Genomic DNA, 12,059 nt, shown 5'->3' with positions numbered 1-12,059 from the left:
GTCAGTCCAAGACACAGTGGGACATGAGGAAGAGCTGCCTTTTAGACTCGTTCTTATCTCCAAGCTTTTCCGTACAAGTCAACTGGCCTCCCTGATGTGGGTAAATTTGTGTCTGGGCTGTCCTAGATAAGACTGTAAATCACATACATTAACATTTCCCCAGACAACCCCCACCCCACCCCCAGTAAACCAGCATGCCGGGAGTTTGCATAAACTTTCCTGACATCTAGCCTCCTGTGTGAAGGGCATTTTTTTTTCTGTATGGGGATGTGTTCAACATGTAGGTCTCCAACCTGCAGCCTGAGGTGGCGCAGTCCGGACACAGGTTTACCACTTCAGTGATAACTAGACCAAAGTACGTTTCAATGCATGCTTTCAAAACAGACCCTTTCAATACTGCAAATATTAACCTGAAGATTGGGCAGTATTCTTCAGCTGAAGATATCCACATTCATTCCCCCACTCCTTTAAATCTAGAGAGAGAGTGCTGCACTGACAGAGAGGTTGCATAATTTCCAAAATGAATTAAAACTGAGCAGATAGTAAAACAACAAAAACAGCTGCAGAATGGCAAATGGCCAATCATTGCTATGCTTGTATGTGGCACGTATAGCACAGCCTTGCTCACTAGGACCATTTATGTACTGGAGGTTTCCTGCCAGGCTGCAGGCTGGAGTTTTAGTCGTGGCAGGTTGCCCCACCTCTTCCTGCACCCACATGGGGGAGCATTTGGGCCAGTGTGCCTCATCCATCCCCGATTTGTGCACCTACACTGGAGCTGGGGCAGTGAAGTTCCCAGTGCATAAACTAGAACAATATAAGAACAATAAGAGTCCTGCCGGATCAGACTAACGGTCCATCTCGTCCAGCATCCTGCCTCACACTGTGGCCACGTTGAACAACAGCAGGTTGAACAGCAGCAGAATATGTATTAAATATTAAAATGCAAATATTTATTTAAATACATCTGCACATAAGGTAAAGGTATCCCCTGTGCAAGCACCGAGTCATGTCTGACCCTTCGGGTGACGCCCTCTAGCATTTTCTTGGCAGATTCAATACAGGGTGGTTTGCCATTCCCTTCCCCAGTCATTACCATTTTACCCCCCAGCAAGCTGGGTACTCATTTTACCAACCTCGGAAAGATGGAAGGCTGAGTCAACCTTGAGCCGACTGCTGGGATCTAACTCCCAGCCTCATGGTCAGAGCTTCAGACAGCATGTCGGCTGCCTTACCACCCTGCGCCAGAAGACGCTTTTTGCACATCTGCACATATAAAACTTAAAAACATCAACATATATCAAGCAAGTATCCAAATATATCTCTTGGAGCCCCCTAGTTAACATGTTTATTCTTCAAAGCGCCATCCTCTTAGAAGTCTTCTCTGAGCCTGAGTGTATATTTGGATACTTTTCATTAGTGCGGGAGCATAGATCGCAGAATCAGAGTTGGAAGGGGCCATACAGGCCATCTAGTCCAACCCCCTGCTCAACGCAGGATCAGCCCAAAGCATCTCCATTCACCTATAGTCCCCATTATTACATCACATGAGTGCATTTAAATATTAGACCACTGAAGAAGACCCCAAGGGTGGCTGAAACATATTTGGTTATCTGTTTTGTCATTTATCCGTGCATCAAAATGTTTTGGATTTGTGCAATAGTGTTTGATATATGATGATGTTTTTAAGTTTTATATGTGCACATATATCAAAATAAGTATTTGCATTTTAATATTTAATACATATTGTGCCGCTGCTCAACCTTTTAGGTTCCTAGCTTGTGTAAACAGGTTGGGTCACTTTGTTCCCTCTTTTCTTGTTTTATCATACTGTGGTCAGTCAGTTCTTCTAGAATAGGTGGCCAGCAACAGGGCATAGAGGCTGAAGCCTTCCCCTGATGTTGCCTCCTGGCTCTGGGATTCAGAGGATTAGTGCCTTTGAATGTGGAGGGTCCCCTCAGTCCCCATGGCTAGTAAACTGATCCTCTGTCACTGCATCCTCTGACATCAATCTCTATGTGGGCTGCCTTTCCTTTTGTCTATCCTGAGCCTACTGCCCATTGTTCAAATACTGCAGTTGTTCACAACACATCTTTCGAAAATTTAAACACGAAAATAAGGCATTCAAAATGACTCGGTGCTCATGGAATGGAGCTAGGGTTGCCAGCCTCAATCCCCAGAAGACAGAAATCAGTTCTGCTGGAGAAAATGAAAACTTTGCAGGGTGGACTCTGGCATCACTTCCCTGCTGAGGAGTGTACCACGCTCCGTTACCTCAGATCCCACAGTATCTGTTGCACCACCAAAACCTGCACTGTATTGCTGAGCCCTTGTCCCACTTTAGGAGCCACTGTAACTTTCTGACTTGGTTCAAGTGGGTAGCCGTGTTGGTCTGGAGCAGCACAGTAAAATCAGAGTCCAGTAGCACCTTTAAGACCAACAAAGATTTATTCAAGGCGTGAGCTTTCGAGGGCTTCCTAGTCTGAGGAAGAATGCTTGCACTCGAAAGCTCACGCCTTGTTGGTCTTAATGGTGCTACTGGACTCGATTCTGACTTGGGTTAGATTGACAAATGGTAGCCACCACTATAGGTGAGATATATAATAAAACCGTCCTTTGCCTCACTTTACAAAACAAGGTAGCGCATGACACTGAGATAACATACAGTTTTATCCGGTTTCTTGACAGGGCAGGAAACCCACATGTGCCTGAGCTGAAGGAAAATGCTGATGAAACGCAGGAAACTGGGCTCATTACAGTCAGGAAACACAAGAATACTTGCTGACATTCCAGAATAGGGAGTGAATCAGCTCCAGCTAATCCTTGAAGCCAGAGCTCCGGGCCTACAGAGTTGTTCCCATCTATCTATGCAGCAAGGGGCTTGCTGCAAGCCCCCCACCCCCACACACATTGCTTCTGGTCATTTGTAAAGCTTTAGTGGAGATGTGAGCAACCCTATCACGATTTCTGGTTCCACTAAGTTCATGGTACGGGAGAAGAGCTGGGGCTGGGATACCTGGGATAGCCCTTCAGCGTCTGATCTCCTCTCTCCAGAGCCAGACACAGAGGGTTGCTGTGGGGGAAGAGTTGTGCCCCTTTCAACTCCCTTGTGGGGTTCCACAGGGGGTGATTCTCTCCCCCACGTTGTTTAACATCTTGGTTAACAGTTGGTCCACAGCTCCGGCTGGGTTGCCACCAATATGTGGATGACACCCAGCTCTATCCCATGATGGATGGCTGCCTGGACTCCTCTCAGATACATCTGCCAGATGTTTGGAAGCCATAGCTGGACGGTTAAGAGCAGAGATATCTGAAACTCCGTTTTTCACCATCGGGAAGAGATAGTCTTTATTCCATTTTACTGGGGGGGTGTTATTAGGGGGTATTTTATCATGTTACCTGCCACAAACCAGCCTGTATGGAAAAGGCAGGCTATAAATATAATAATAATATAAAAACGATAATAACTACTTTTCAGTCAACATGTTTGCCACATATCATATGGCACTTCTAACATTCAGTATCATTGATGAGCTGCGCCATATATGCATTGGAGCATGTCGATGGCAAAAATTTGCTTCTGGTTTGTATCAATATTGCAATTTGTATGACTGAATGCTTCTTCATACCAAAAATCAACACCCAAAAACTGGATATCAGAGAGAAAAAATCTGCTTATCTTTTTAGACATGCTAGTTTTATATGTGCTAGTTTTATATTATTTTATTTATTTTAATTCTTCACATTTATATATCGGCCTCCCCAAAGGCTCAGGGCGTTTTACATAGAACTGAGAACTATACAAAGAACCATACATATAAATAACTGTAACATTAATAACTAGAATTAAAGCCCATTTATAAAAATGGGCAGAGCAGGGGCAGCCAGCAGAGGCCGCTCCCCGCTCATAGGGAGGGGTGGGCGAAGGTTGGTGGCCAGCAGCATGGGTAGGGCTGGGGGGTGGCGCTGGGGGGGGGGCGATGGCGAGGGGAACCAGGCATGCGCGGAACTACGTGCATGCATGGTGTCTCGTGTCGGCTAGGGCTGGGGGGCGGGGCAGCTGTGGGAGATCTCAACCAGGCATGCACGGAACCCCACACATGCGTGGTTCATTTGGGCATCGTGCCGCCAGCCGCTCAAGCCGCGCAGCCTGTGGGTGCCGGTGCCCGGGAGTGGATTGCAGGGGCAGCAAAGGGGTCGACGCGTTAAGGGTAAGTAGGGGTGGGTTGGAGGGGTGGGGGGAGATGGCGAAGAATGGGTTGGTGGCCGGGGGAATCCGGGGAAGGGGGTGGGGAGTGTAAAGCATTTGGTGGGTGGGGGGAGAAGGCGATGGGCTGGTTGTAGGGAGGGGGGAAACGTGTGGCGAGCGGCGTCAGTGGGGGGGTGAGTGGGGGGACTCCGGAGCTGGGACGGTGGGTGTTGGGTAGGTGGTGCGGCGGGGAGGGGCTTACCTTGTCCGTTGCTGTGGCAGAAGGCCTCCTGAGAGGCTGGCAAGGGGCGCAAGGTGCCCCTCTGTGGGTGCCGGCGCCGTGGCCTGGCACCTCCTTGCAGGCGGCAGGCTGCGGTAACGGCGGGCAGGGCAGCAAGCGTAGCCTGGGTGGGAGGCTTGCGGGGAAGCTTGGGAAGGCTCCTTTCCTGGCCTCGCCCTCCCCAAGCAAGGTCCATGGTTCGCCGGCAGGAAAGGAACAGGGCCATCACGTCAAAGATGCGGCGTCCCCGCTCATTTCCCTGTGGCGAACCATCCGCGCGGCCAGTCCAGGGCGGACCAAGTGGTATGCCTCCCCATTCACCACTTGGCTCCCGAGTGGCACTTGGAGGGGCCAATCAGGAGCCAGTTCGCGGCTCCTGATTGGCCCCTCCGAGTTTTTATCATGGACAGGCCCCGCCCTTTCTCCACCCACACAGCTCTTACAGTTTTATTTTATCGGCTCCGCAGGAGCAGTTAAAGATACTAACTGATAACAGGGTAACAGAACAACATTAAACAGTAATAATACAACAGGTCTAGCATCAGAATGCCTTGATGGATTTCTGGGGGTGAGGAGGGGGGCGGGGGCCCTGCAGATGTTTTTGGTTGTGCCTGCTCTCAACCAAATGCGTGGTGGCCGAGCTCCCTTTTGCAGGCCCTGCGGAACTGTTTTAGCTCCCTCAGGGGCTTGATCCCTCAGGGCCTTTAGCTCCCTCAGGGCCTCTGGAAGCTCATTCCACCAGGTGGGGGCCAGGACAGAGAAGGCTCTGGCCCTGGTTGAGGCCAGGCGGACTTCTTTAGGGCCAGGGACCATTAGCCGGTTGGTGGTGGTGGTGGAATGTAGTTCTGTTTGGGGGGCACCTGCTTGATGGGTGGGGCCAACAACAAACTGCGAGAGCCCTAGTGTTGCCATGGTCGACACCAGGTCCTGCCCAGTTCTAGAGGACGACAGCTTAGCATGGACGTTAAGTTCCCCTAGAACTAATAGTCTGGAGAACTGTAACATCTAGGCCGCCATCACCTCCAGCAGGGCTGGCTGGTCATCTGGTGGTACGTTCTGTCGGCAGTACACTAACCAGATGGCCACGCTCTCAATTGATCCCCATCCGAGGCCAACACATTCAATGCCTGGTATTGACAGCTCAGGGAGGGCCCTGAAGTAGAAAACCTCTCAGGTCAGGATTGACTAGCATTCAAGCCATTGCATCTAGGAATGCAATGGGTGCTAGCGACGATCCCCCCCCAACAAGTGCGCAGCAAGTAACTTACACTGTATTCCTGCTGGTGGGCGGGAAGATGGAGCTGCAGGTGGAAATGCGGGCGGGCAGCGGTCGAGTTGGAGGTTCTGCAGTGTTCTGGTGGGATGGGCGCACAGGTGGATCACATGGCACAGGCAGGGGCTGGCAGGTCGTTGGGAGGGTGATGCGTGGTTGCGCAGGAGTGGACACCTCAGCGGGGAGTGAGGGGCTGGTCGCGAAGCTTGGCGAGTGCCTCGTGGCCAGCCAAGGTGTGCACGGCTCCTGATGGCAGTGGGCTACCTCTTGTTAATGATGGCTGCTGGGGTAAGCGTGTGGCAGCCAGCTGCCCTGGTGCACGCCGGGCGAGGTGGGAGGCATGCTGGCAGGCTTGGTGATGGCTGGGCAGCAAGTGGACATGTGGCAGCCGATAGAGTCTGCATTGTTCAACTGGCGAGGCAGGGCAGGAGCGCCTTGCCTGGCTGCCAGAGGCAGGAGGCATGATGCCGTTCTGGGGCGATGGGCAGCAAGTGGACATGTGGCAGCCGAGGCAGGGCAGCAGCACCCTCCTTAGTAGCTAGGCAGGCTCTGGGAGCAAGGCTGCCAGAGTGCCTCGCAGCCGGCTTCTGAAGGCAGGCGCTCCAGGGGCAGGCCCAATCTAGTGGCGCCCAGCTTTGCTGGGTGCATCTAGATTGGCCCACGTGGGCGGAAGTATAGTCCGGACATTGGATGTGGTGCAGGACGGTGTGCCTCCCAGAGGGGCATTTCACAGATATTAAGGAGAACAATGGTAAGGATGGGGCCTTGGTACCAAAGCCAAAAATAAAAGGTATTGGAATATGCTGACCCAGACTATCTCCAGATCCCACCCCCTCATGTTATTTACAGTGGAAGCTAAGCTTGTGTAGTGCTTAAAGCGATGGACTAGGATCTGAGAAACCCATGTTTGAATCCCCACCCTGTCATGGAAGCTTGCTAGGTTACTTTGGGTCTGTCACATACTCTCAGCTTAATGATAGATGAATGGCAAATCATGAAAGGAAGACAACAAAACAAAGGAGGAGAAAAATGTGGAAGAGAGTTAGAGAAATATAGTAGAAGACAACTAAATTCCTTCTATATTATTTTAGCCTATTGAACAGAGTGAACCCCAAACCAAAAACTTTTAAACAAGAGATCGGAAATAGCTGTTCAACACTGTCAAATGCTTTCTCAACATCTAGGAAAAACAGCAGTTTTAAAGGTATTTTTACATGAATAATCAAATTACAAAGCTTTCTGATATTTATCATTAATGGCCATCAGTGTAACTGGTTAATAAGATCTAATCCAAGTTGTAGAATCCAGTAGAACAAACACTTGGTAATTCTTCTGGGGTGCTTGTCAACCGGGGGGGAGGGAGGAAGCACCAAGTAAGTACAGAAGATTAGATTTGCCACACATATTGAAGGGCACGACATGAAAGGAGTCTGCAGAATTATAAATGCTGTTAAAAATGAATTGTGTAGAACAAAACATCTTTGAACATTCAAATATTGAGAAAGGACATTGATATGGAAACTACAAGAGGGTAGTAAAGTAATACAGATAATGTAGCTATCCCTAAGCAATCTATAAATTCTAATCAATGTAAAAGCCATGATGTATCATTGGCAAAAAATAGAAAAATATCTTAGGAAACAAAATTTACTTAGGATTACGGAAGAACAAAGATGGATTGTGTTGGTCCTATAACAATAATGGAAGGTGTTGGGAGCTGTAAAGAGAATTAAACCAGAAAAAGTGTCTGGATCAGATGGTTTACCAGAATTTTATTATAAATGTTTAATTGCTGGATTTTTACACAATGACACAAACAGGAAACTCTCAGAGACTCCTTTTGACCTCCCTGAGAAGCTATGGAACCCCAGAGCAACCCCGTATAACGACTACGTTAGGTAAAGTTGTACAATGCCCTGCCCCACAGGGTTGGTTTTTAGCATCAGAATTAATTCATTTCATTATTTTATTTGCTCCTTGATTGGATACACAGTGGAGAGGGAACAAAGGCAGAGATGTTTTTCACATGTTGGAATGTGTTAACTGAGTCAAACTGCGAACTGTGACCAGTTGTCACAAGCTAGGGGAAGGCCATTTTTTGATTGGTGAAACGACTTTGGGACAAAAGTTAATTGCTTCCCCTTTCTCCATTTCCATGGCCCAGGCCACATCAGATCCCCCTTAGCTGCCTTTGAGAGCAAAATTATTGAGTTGGTGTTCTAATCACAAGATCTTCCCTAGCATGTAGATCTAGTTCTCAGTGAGATGGTGATCCTCCATGTGGCTTACCATGGCAGACTGCAAGTGAGAGCTCAGACGACTGAAGGCTTCCTTGTACACAAAAATACCACTGCATAGAAAATCTCTGCCCTGGAATTAAGATCACAGGGAGAGGCCTGGCTGACTGTCCCGTAACCTAAGAAGCTCATTTGGTGGATACATGAAAAAAGGCCTTTTCAGTGGCAGCCCCACAATTGTGAAACAATCTCCTTTGGGTTGTACACCTGAACCTCCCACTTTCGATCCTTACTAAGCAGCTGACAGCTTTACTTAGGATTGCATCGGATTAAAGTAGTCCTACATTGTGATTCTAAAATTTGCTTTTTGTTATATTTTATGTATTTTATTTATAGTGTGAATCTCCTTGGGCACCCACCCTCCAAAAATAAATCAGTCAACTCAGAGGCTCTCACGTCGCTGACTGTATACAGCTAGCAGCTCTCAGGCTCTGTGTATCAGGGGGCAAAGGCTACAGTAAGCCACAATCACACTCCCTGCCATTTCGGGAGGGGGGGTGGAACCTAACCAGCCCTTTTCTTTCTGGCATATGTGAGCTATTCAGTAGGAAAACTGGCTGAGCAATTCCTTAGAAAGCCAGATCATACAGGCTGCGAGCCATATACACTCCAATGCCACAATTACTGGACTAACAACATCACCTACACCATCAAAGGCTTAAACAATTGCGCATCTACCAACATTGTATATGCCATCAAGTGCGAACATGCCCCTCTGTTCTCTACATAGGGTGGCAAAAAGCTCAAACCTTCTGCCAAAGAGTTAATGGACACAAGTCTGACATCAAAAACCACAGAATTGAAAAATCTGTAGGGGAACACTTCAACCTTCTAGGACATTCAATAAGGGACCTGAAAGTAGCCATTTTATTGCAAAGGAAATTCAAGAACAGGCTAGAGAGGGAGATTGCAGAAATGCAAGTTATTACAACACTCAAAACTATGACGTACCCTGGATTCAACAAGGACATCGTTTTTTTTATCTCACTATTCATGCTAATCTTGTTCAACACGTGTATCCATATTTCTCACAATTTATTTTATTTGTGAGAATGTGACAAGTAATAGTAATGTAATAGAATTTTGAGTTTAACTGCCTGGTCTTGGGATGAGATAACTGCCAGCAATTCCCTTTCAGGAATGTTTCAAACTTGTATGGTGACAGATGGGGCAAACAGCAAATGGGGAGGGGGGGTGAACTACAACTGAATTCCAGGGGATTGAATGGCTGTTTTGGCAAAGAATTATCATATGGCTGTATTTGGATGCATGACACAGTTTACTAATTTAACAGAATTAATTTTTGCTATATATTCCCACTGTCATGTAGGGAATTTTTAATGTGAGGAAGAATGCTTGCACTTGAAAGCTCACATCTTAAATAAATCTTTGTTGGTTTTAAAGGTGCTACTGGACTCTGATTTTATTGTGCTACTTCAGACCAACACAGCTACCCATTTGAACCAAGGTCATGTAATAATCCTTTTTGGGTATTCTTAAAGAAAGAGGAAATACTGAAGTTCTACTCTGATTCCATTGGTTGCATATTGGATCAAAATAGTTCCAAAAATGCATATCTCACCGTGAACAGCAAGTGAAAAAACATAATCTAGATGCAAGCTGAACTATTGGTTTACAAAAGAATTTCTGAGGTGTCAGCTCAGTGAGAGGCAGGCCTTGCAGCTGGGCTTAACAAACTAAAACAGAAGCCCTCAGACTTGTTCTTGGAACAGTACTGAAGTTCCTGAAGACCTGGCAGAAATATAACGATTGCTCTGGCTTGGGTCCTTTTTTCCAGTGGCAAAATCTAATAAAGGAAGCTATATAAATATAACTATATTTTCCATCATTTGCTTGGAAATAAATTGTCATTGATTGGGCACTGACATGATTTAAAATATTTATACCATAGTTTATGATAAACAGTCTATATTCAGAAGCCGTTCAGTACAAACTGAGATGATAGAGAGACCAGGGCATGAAGTCCAGAGCTGACTTAAGGAACTGGTGATTCTTGCTTGAGGTGCATGGCTTTTCTGCAGACAGGAGGTAAAAGCAATCTTTACTGAGAAGGGTTTTCAAACACAACTTGATGATGAATGATGATTGGGGCTATGGAGTTCTAATGCTAATCTTTGGCTTTCTGATTTAGTTAAAGTCATAAAATCTCGGAAGCAATTATTCAGAAGGAATAATCAATTGCTCATTTACAAAGTCTAAGATTAAGGAAGAGAACAAATCATGTGGAAGATAACTATTTTAAACAAGACATTTCTTTTTATGGTGTATACATTTGTTTCCTAGAAATTTCCCAGAAATAGATCAAATGTACAGAATAAACTCAAGATCAAGATTTTTGGAATGTAACAAATTACCATGGGAGATCTTATTTTCCTTTGCACACACAAAAATGAAAGAGATAATCTTGAACAAATACAGAAAGGAACCACCCAGGTGGACGGAAAAACACTACAAATATTTCAAGATCTACTTTCTGACACAATTAAGAAACTGATTTAGAGATCTAACATAAGTTTTGATAGCAAGACAGATAAGATATCACTGGAAAATACCCCATGCAATAGAATTTTTTTCTGGATAAAAAGAAGAGAACAATAATGACAATGGACCAAGCTGAAATTTTCCTACAAAACAGATATGAAAATTTCAAGCTCAGACTCAGAAGATGTCTCTGAAAGAGAAAAAAAGAAAGACGAAGAATCTGATTCTTATAGCTCCAAAGATCAACATTACCTCTATACCAGCAGAAGGAGCTGCTGATGAAAAGGGAAAAGGAAGAAAAAGGAACAGAAACTATGATGGACTTAAAAAATTATCAGCTAATCTGAACAGACTGAACTCACCAGCTAAATGGACAAAAATCTTCAATCAGCTACAGAAAAAAGGGCTGGATATTTTGTGTGTAGAGGAAACCCATATATTAAAAATAAACATGAAAAAGTATTAAATTGTAAACATTTGGGTACAGTCTTCTTGGCATCTGCAAAGAACAAAAATCCAAATTTGAAGCAATTTTCGCACATCAGTAAAAGTGTTTGTCCACCTATTCGTTGTTCCAGGATGTTAGTCATTTTTTTTTAATTCCTTCACTAGGAACAAGGGAGAGGTAGGTGGGTGCGAGGGCAGGACGAGGCAGATGCCTTAACACATTTTAGCCTCCTTAATTTCCCTCTGCTGGTTGCCTGCTGGTTGCTCTCCAGTAGCTTGCACTAAATAAGTTGGTGAATCCACTTATGCGATTCCCCAACTAGTGCTTTAAAATGGAGGATGTAGCCAGCCATTTACTGCCAAGATACTGGATGTTGCCGATATCATATGGAGAGGCCAGAATGTAATGACTACGATAGGTAAGCATTTCACTACATTTAACAAGTGCAGAAATGCCCTGAAAGTACTAGAACAACTAAAAGACCTGAAGGGGCTTTTAAAGATTAAATCATTGGAACGTACAAATATGGACTTTAGAACAATCTATGCCCCTACTAATGGTCAAAATATTGTATGAAAAAGTATTTCAAGCTATGACTTTCATGAAGGTGAAATATTCAGAATGGGGGCTATAAATGGTGTATTAGAGATCAAAATGTTAAATCTAAAACCAGTGGTGTGAAATTGCCAGAAAATGTTTTAAAATATATGAAGATATTGGACTTGGAAGGAGGATATATAATCCAAACAAAATATTGCATTTTTTATTCTGTTAGACATCATTTGAGAATTGATATGTATTGGATCTCTAAAATTCTTATCTCAAAAATCAAGAAGATAGAAATTCTACCAAGAACATTAGCAGATCATAACCGAATAGAGGTTTTTATGACAGGAGAAAACAAGGGAAAAAGCAGCTGAAGATTAAATGATACATTACTATCACAAGTACTCCAGAAACGCAAAAAAGGATTTGGCAGCAGTTTTTGCTATCAATATTACAAATAATGTCACTGCAATGATGGTTGGGAAACCAAAGCCTATATCAGAGAATCATTGATAGGAATAGCA

This window comes from Paroedura picta, chromosome 3 (genome assembly GCF_049243985.1).
Source record: "Paroedura picta isolate Pp20150507F chromosome 3, Ppicta_v3.0, whole genome shotgun sequence".
NCBI lineage: Eukaryota > Metazoa > Chordata > Lepidosauria > Squamata > Gekkonidae > Paroedura > Paroedura picta.
Note: the sequence above shows the minus strand (reverse complement) of the source record.